The following is a 7,065-nucleotide window of genomic DNA, read 5'->3' as shown; positions in this document are numbered from 1 at the left end:
TTATGTCAGCAGAAAATAATTCAGACATAAAATTATGTCAAAATATGTTGATAGAAAATATGTGGGACATATTTTATGTCGGCAGAAAATATGTCTCAGACATATTTGACAGATAACAACCCTGTGCGAAACCTTAACTAATACCCTGTAAGAAAAACGCCTTCAAATTAAAAAATTAAACCATCTGTAAAATTAAAATAAATTAATTTACCAATTATTTAACGTTATTTGAGTAATTTACAACCGACATAGGTCATATCAGTGTATGGCAGAACTATTTTCCTAGACATTACTAAGTTCAACACAATACGTTTTTAGTTACTGACACAAAATAATAACACTTCATCATGCCTTAAATTGACGAAAGATTAAAGCTAAATTCTGGTTATATTGTTTATAACATGAACTTTAATTAATAAGATTAATATGAAGTGAACGTAAATTATTTATGAGTTATTAATTTTTTGGTATTCCCTTGATACATGTTTCTTTAAAAAAGGAAATTGTCTTTAAAACGATAAATGCACACAACTAAATAAATTTATTATAAATAACTAAGCAATTGAGTATAAATACGTTTCAAACAAAAAAAAGTTGATTTACAATCAAACATGTGTGTAACAAATTGTAAAAAAATATGTAAACTTTGATCTTTTATATTGCATTAATGCGTCGTATGACAAACCTAAAATAAAAATTGTAACAGATAAGTAGACATAAAAGAAAAACAAAACAAACAACTGGAATACAATTTACCTGCTTTTCGGTAGCCTGTTGTCATACTTAAACTGCTGTCATGATTCAACTTGTCGGTGTTGTTTTACGACGTTATTTCACGTTGGCTTTTAGTAAACTTTAGTTAAATTTAAAAGACATAACAATAGATTTAAAATATTTTAATTAAAAAGCAAAACAAAAAATGCTTCAAACAGATAAACTAAAAACATTAAAGATAAAAAATCAAATAGATTTTTTATCTTTAATGGCTCATCCATACCGCCATTACTTTGCCACTTATTGGGTGTTGGGAGCGATATCTTTGGTATTCCTCAAATGTTAATGACTCTAAAATTACAAATTGAAGGATATGATAAAATTTAAAAATATTTACAATTTTTTTTAATCAAAATATAAAGCATAACCTCACCATTTTCACAGGATGAAGAGGATGCTAAAAATAAATTTAGAAAAAGTAAATTAAAAAGAGTTAAACTTGTGAGAAATTTAATTTTAATAAAAATATGAGTAAAATGCAAACAGTTTAAAAATGTCATATTTATATTAAATAATTCTTTCACCTATTGCACATATTTCTCCGAAAAAAATATATAAAATTTAAAACACAGCCCTACCAGTTATGCTTCTATCAGACACTAAAGACAAAATATACCTCAGAATAATTGATAGAATTATATTTACATATAAATAAATATTTAACTATAATTTTTTTTTTACCTATTCCCCTCATTTCTTCCATGAAGTTATCTAAGAAAAAAGATAACTGAAGCTAAAACTAATAAAAACTAAATTAAAATTAACTATAAACTAAACCAAAAAACTAAAATAAACTTTAAGTTTTAATATCTGTACCTCAGAAGACAAAGGTCGGTTATCCAGTTTTTTGTGAAAATGAGTTATGTATGAGACCTTTTTAGTTTTTCAGTATCTACATAGGTATAAAGACGGTTTTCCTGCAACAATGTGAAACAAAGTTTGATCAATATAAAGGGTCTGGTGTCCCCACAATGTTCAAAGGAAAAACGTCTGTAGTTCAGAAATGACTTTTCACTTTTTTTATCTAACTTTTTATCTTTGTCAAAATTATATTTCATGTGCCTCAAAACAAATTAAATAAGACAAATTAAATAAAACATAATTTTAACCATCAAGAATAAAAAAGCCAATAAAGACTAATTATTTTACTATTTACTCTCTCCTGGACAATTTCTAAAATGTGACAACTGACTTGGACTACTGAGTGTACAGATATAAATGCTTTATTTAACTATACTAATCACATAAATTATACTTAGTTTTTTTTCCAACTCTCCTAAAAGAAAATAAAGCTTTAGTACTTGAAGTTTTAAAATTCCAGTTACAGTACAAATAAACAAATTCCTATTAACAATTATCTAATAGCAAAATAAAACCACTTAAATGTATAGACGTTAAAATATCTACTTAACTTTTTAAAAATAAATTCACTAAACTAATATAAGTAATACCTTTATTAGCTCTCTCTTGATCAACTATAGAAAATAAATTTTAATTAAACTAACTTGATGTAAAATAATAAGAAGCTGTCTTACTGAGAATTTTAAATTTCTTCTCTATTATTGACAATATAATTTTAAGTATTACCTAACTTCTTGGGCTTATTGTATAAAATTATAAAAACCTACTGTTTCACTTTTAAGTCAACAACAATATTTTAAAAAACATTTTAGTTACTTTATAAAAAAATAAAAATCCTTTTAAACATACTACCTCTCTCTTCATTGTTGTCAACTAAACAGAAAAACAAACAAACAACTGATAGTAAATTTTCCCTTTGGTAGTAGGTTATTAAATAGATTAAATAGATCAAAGATCTATAATCTGCTCTAACAGTCTACAACCTTATCATTAAACTATAACTATTTTCTACAACCTGGTGTAATTTAACATAGATATATTTTTTCAAATGACAAAAAATATTAAAGTACGTTATATAAACATAGAACAAATGTAGTGATAGTGGATTTAATCCAAAAATAGAAAGAACCTTTAGAAAAAAGCTTACTGCTTTTAAATCTACAAAAATTTCCAACTTACATTTTGTTATCTACATTTATCTATAATAAAATATGAATTAATGAGTTACCATTATTTAAAGTTGATCCAGAAGCAACTAAAATAAATTATCAAATAAAAAGTTTATTCATATAATCTTGACGATAATGTTGAAATAAACAATATTTATTGATTGAAAAGTTAAGTAACAAATGTAATTCAAGTGTATTAAAATAAATGTACGAAGTTATCTGTTGTGGCTGGTGCAACTGAAGTTATAAATAAATAAAAAAATATTAAATAAAAAAGCTATTTTATCTATCTTATCTATTTTATCCTGATGACTTTAAATAAACAATATTTATTGATTCTTTTTAAAATAAATAAAAAGACATTACTATTTGCTGTAAAATAGAATAAAAGACATTACTATTTGCACCAACTGATGATGCTCCCACACCTAAATTACAAAATTTATTAAAATATTTCATACATATTCAATGCTTTAAAAGAATATTCAAAAGAAGTTTTTAAATCTACAAAATCTAAGTCCTTACCGAGTTCTACAGGTCTGTCTAAAAATAAAAATTGAGATAAAATTATAATGCTAGATTTGTAATAAATTATAAAATGCTACATTTGTACTCAAATAAAATCTAAATGATAAAACTTACTTAAGTCGCTGTCAGCTAGCCTGTTTAAAAAAAAGTTGTATTCTCATTAATCCTAATCTATAATCTATAAATAAACTTACTAATATAAACGATAAATAAACTTGAGCTAATATAAACTATAAATAAACTAATATATATTATATAACTAATATAAACTATAAATAAACTAATATAACTATGTTACTAATATAAACTATAAGTAAACTACTATACACTATATACTTATTAAAAAGACATTCAGCTCCTTTTAACTGCTCTAAAAAATGAAAAATACTTGCTTAAATTGATCTAAAAAGATCGAAGACAAAACTGAAACACTTTACTAAAAAAGAAACATTGTACTAAAAAAAATTTTTTTACCAGTCATTTTAGTTTTAACTTCTTCTAAAAAAAAAACAGAAAAATAAAAACAACGAACAACAAACAAATTTTAGTTTTTAAACAATGAACAACATCAGTTCCTCTTGAAACTAAAAATTTATCAGCTCTAATCGGCTGGAAGACCTTGCTTGAAAGACCGCGTTGAGTAAAGAAACGCTTTTAGAAAAGCCTAGAAAGTTCTTTATTAAAAAAGAAAGTGAAACGACACGAACACTATTAAATAACAGTATTCATATTTAGAAGATTAGATAAATTACAGTATTCATGTTAAGATAGTACTAAAAAAACTATTTTACAAGACATTTTATTTCTAACTTCTTCTAAAAAATTAAAACAGGCTATAAAATTAGAAAAATAAAAACAACCAACAACAAACAAACGATTATTTAAATTTTCTATTTTTAACAATGAACAACATCAATTCTTTTCGAAAATAATAATATATCAGCTCTAATTTGCTTGCTGACCTTACTCGAAAGACCGCATGGAATATATAACCGCGCATTCAAAAGTTTAGAAACTACTTAAAAACTAAGAAATGGTGTATTTTACAGAATACTGAACCGTCATTAACAACACGAACATTAGGCGTTACTATGCGCACTATTCATTAGCGTATTAATATTTAGATTTATTTATATATATTATTTTATATATATTATTTATATATATGAATTTATTTATATATAATTAATAATATTAAAAATAATAATAATATTAATAAATAATATTATATAATAATAATAATAATAAATGTTCTTTTGTGGTTTTAAATAATTTCAACTCATTATTCTGAAAAATATTGTACTTTATTCATTTTTCAAAATATTTTATTTAAATTTGATGGTATTTAATAAACACTGCAATAGACATTTCGTGCATTAATACAGTACTTTAGTAAAAAAAATTTTAGTAAAGTTTTTCTTTGGGGTTGTTTTTCTCTGGATGGAGTGGGATATTTGCATAAAATTGATGGTATAATGAGAGCAGAACATTATAGAGATATCCTGGAAACAAGTGCAATCCCTTCGGGACTTCGATTAATCGGAGATAATTTTATTTTGATGCATGATAATGACCCTAAACATACTGCATTATTATGTAGAAATTATTTAGAATCAAAAAAAGCTGAAAATGTATTACGTGTAATGACCTGGCCTCCCCAAAGCCCAGACCTCAACCCCAATGAGTTACTATGGGATGAACTGGATAGAAAAATTAGAACTGTATGTCCAACATCAAAATCTCATTTATGGAACATTATAGAACAGAAATGGAATAATATTCAAAAAGAAACAATTAGAAAATTAATTGAAAGAATGCCGAGAATAGTTAAAGCAGTTATTAAATCAAAGGGTGGTTTATTTGACGAAGAAAAAAATTTAATTATTATAATGGTTTTTGTACATTTTTATTACATAAAACTGACTAATAATATATTTTATATCGAAAATGTATAAAAAATATAATTTTTATTAATATAAATTAAAAATTCTATAACGTAATTATATATTAATTTTGCTTTTTCGAAAAAATCTCCACTGTCCTAACTTCCGTGAGCGGCAGTGTATATATATATATATATATATATATATATATATATATATATATATATATATATATATATTTATATAAATACCTTATACTTCTTCACAGATCACCCAAATATTTTAATAGCACCCATAGATTCCATTGATCATGAGGATTTTACATGGTTAATTAGACAAATGTGATTATTTTGCCAGCTATTATAACCAGATTTATTCTTTTTTTTATTCCAATATTCACAACCTTTAACTTGTTTTGATATAACAAAATAATCAACACATTTTTGATTATTTGTCGATATCAAAGTTAGCTTTAATAAACTTGTATCCATAAATGCCTCTAAAAGAAGGCACTTTAATTCTTATAGACCAATTAAATAAAGATGACTCTTACAAATTTTCCACCAAACTTACTATATTTGAAACAAGACAACTCATTGAACTTTGTTTACACCGTTGTTATTTCTTGTGGAACAACAAAAATCAATGAACTTGAGAATTCTGGTCCTCTAGGTCTTTCATTCATAGTCGTACTTGCAGAATTATTTTTACAACATCATGAACAAAACGCTTTCAAAATTGCAATAGCAGTAAATCCTCCTCTTGACCTAAAATTATATCAGGTAGAACAATGTATTTATTTATATATATTTATTTTGTATTTATTTTATATATAAGATAGAACATTTTATTTATTACATTTGTAGATAGAACAAGATAATACTGAGGGGACGATATGTTGTACCCATTTACGTTAAACATTTGAATAAGGAAATTAATCTCATCTTGTAAATATAAATTATTGCATATAGAATAACCTCTGTGAACGTAACCTTTAAATATTGTGTTTAGAATCCTAGCAACAAAGAAAAATAAGTATTTTTCTTTGTTGTTACTTATTATGGTTAAATCGTTAACTAGTTTAAAGTTTACAGAAAAGAAGCCATTACTAATTAACTTTTTTTTTAATTACCATTAAAAAAAAAAGTTAATTTTTCTTGGAGTTCATTTATTCTTTTGTTTTAATCAAAAACATTTAGCCAAAACATTTATTTTATCGTTCTCTTTAATACTACTGTGATCAAAAAGTAAGGTGAATTTTTAATTTAAACTTCCGGCCTTATTCGAATCGTCCAATCTTTTTTATTTTTAAGTTGGTAGGAATGTCATTAACATTTGCGCCAAATTACATGTCAAACTCATAATTATTATTTTTTGTTTACGCTTGTTTCTGAAGTACCAAAAGTGCATTCGGCGATTTTCACAATGTCTAATTTTGTTGAGCAAAGAAGTGCTATTAAATTTTGTTTGCGGAATGATATTTCTGCTGCTGAAACGTATCGAATGTTCCAAAAGGCCATCGGTGAAGAGACTATGTCTCAAAAAAATGTTTACAAATGGTACAAAGACTTCAAAGAAGGCCGAGAACGTGTTGATGACTTGGAACGCTCCGAACGACAATCGTCTTCGATTGATGATCGCCACATCAACAAAATCAAAGAATTTGTGCTTGCAAATCGTCGGGTAACCATTCGAGACCTTGTTGACATGGTTGGAATATCATTTGGGTTGGTGCAAGCGATTTTGAAGGATCATTTGGGCCTCAGAAGACTCAAATCACGTTTGGTGCCGAAATTTCTCAATTTCTTTGAAAAAGAGCGTCGCGTTAAAACGTGTGAAGCAATGCTTTC

At 25.5% G+C, this 7,065-nt stretch overlaps 1 long non-coding RNA gene across 1 annotated transcript; it reads right to left on the bottom strand.

Annotated features, from left to right (window-relative positions):
- Window positions 1–524: 524 nt before the first annotated feature.
- Window positions 525–964, bottom strand: LOC136082104 (uncharacterized). The gene is made up of 2 exons (XR_010639392.1): window positions 757–964; window positions 525–685 (listed from the first exon to the last, which is right to left on the bottom strand). It is a non-coding gene; the product is annotated as an uncharacterized LOC136082104 (long non-coding RNA).
- Between the last annotated feature and the right edge of the window lie 6,101 nt (window positions 965–7,065).

This window comes from Hydra vulgaris, chromosome 07, assembly GCF_038396675.1.
Source record: "Hydra vulgaris chromosome 07, alternate assembly HydraT2T_AEP".
In the NCBI taxonomy this organism is placed as follows: domain Eukaryota; kingdom Metazoa; phylum Cnidaria; class Hydrozoa; order Anthoathecata; family Hydridae; genus Hydra; species Hydra vulgaris.
Note: the sequence above shows the minus strand (reverse complement) of the source record. Positions and strands in the feature narration are given on the sequence as shown.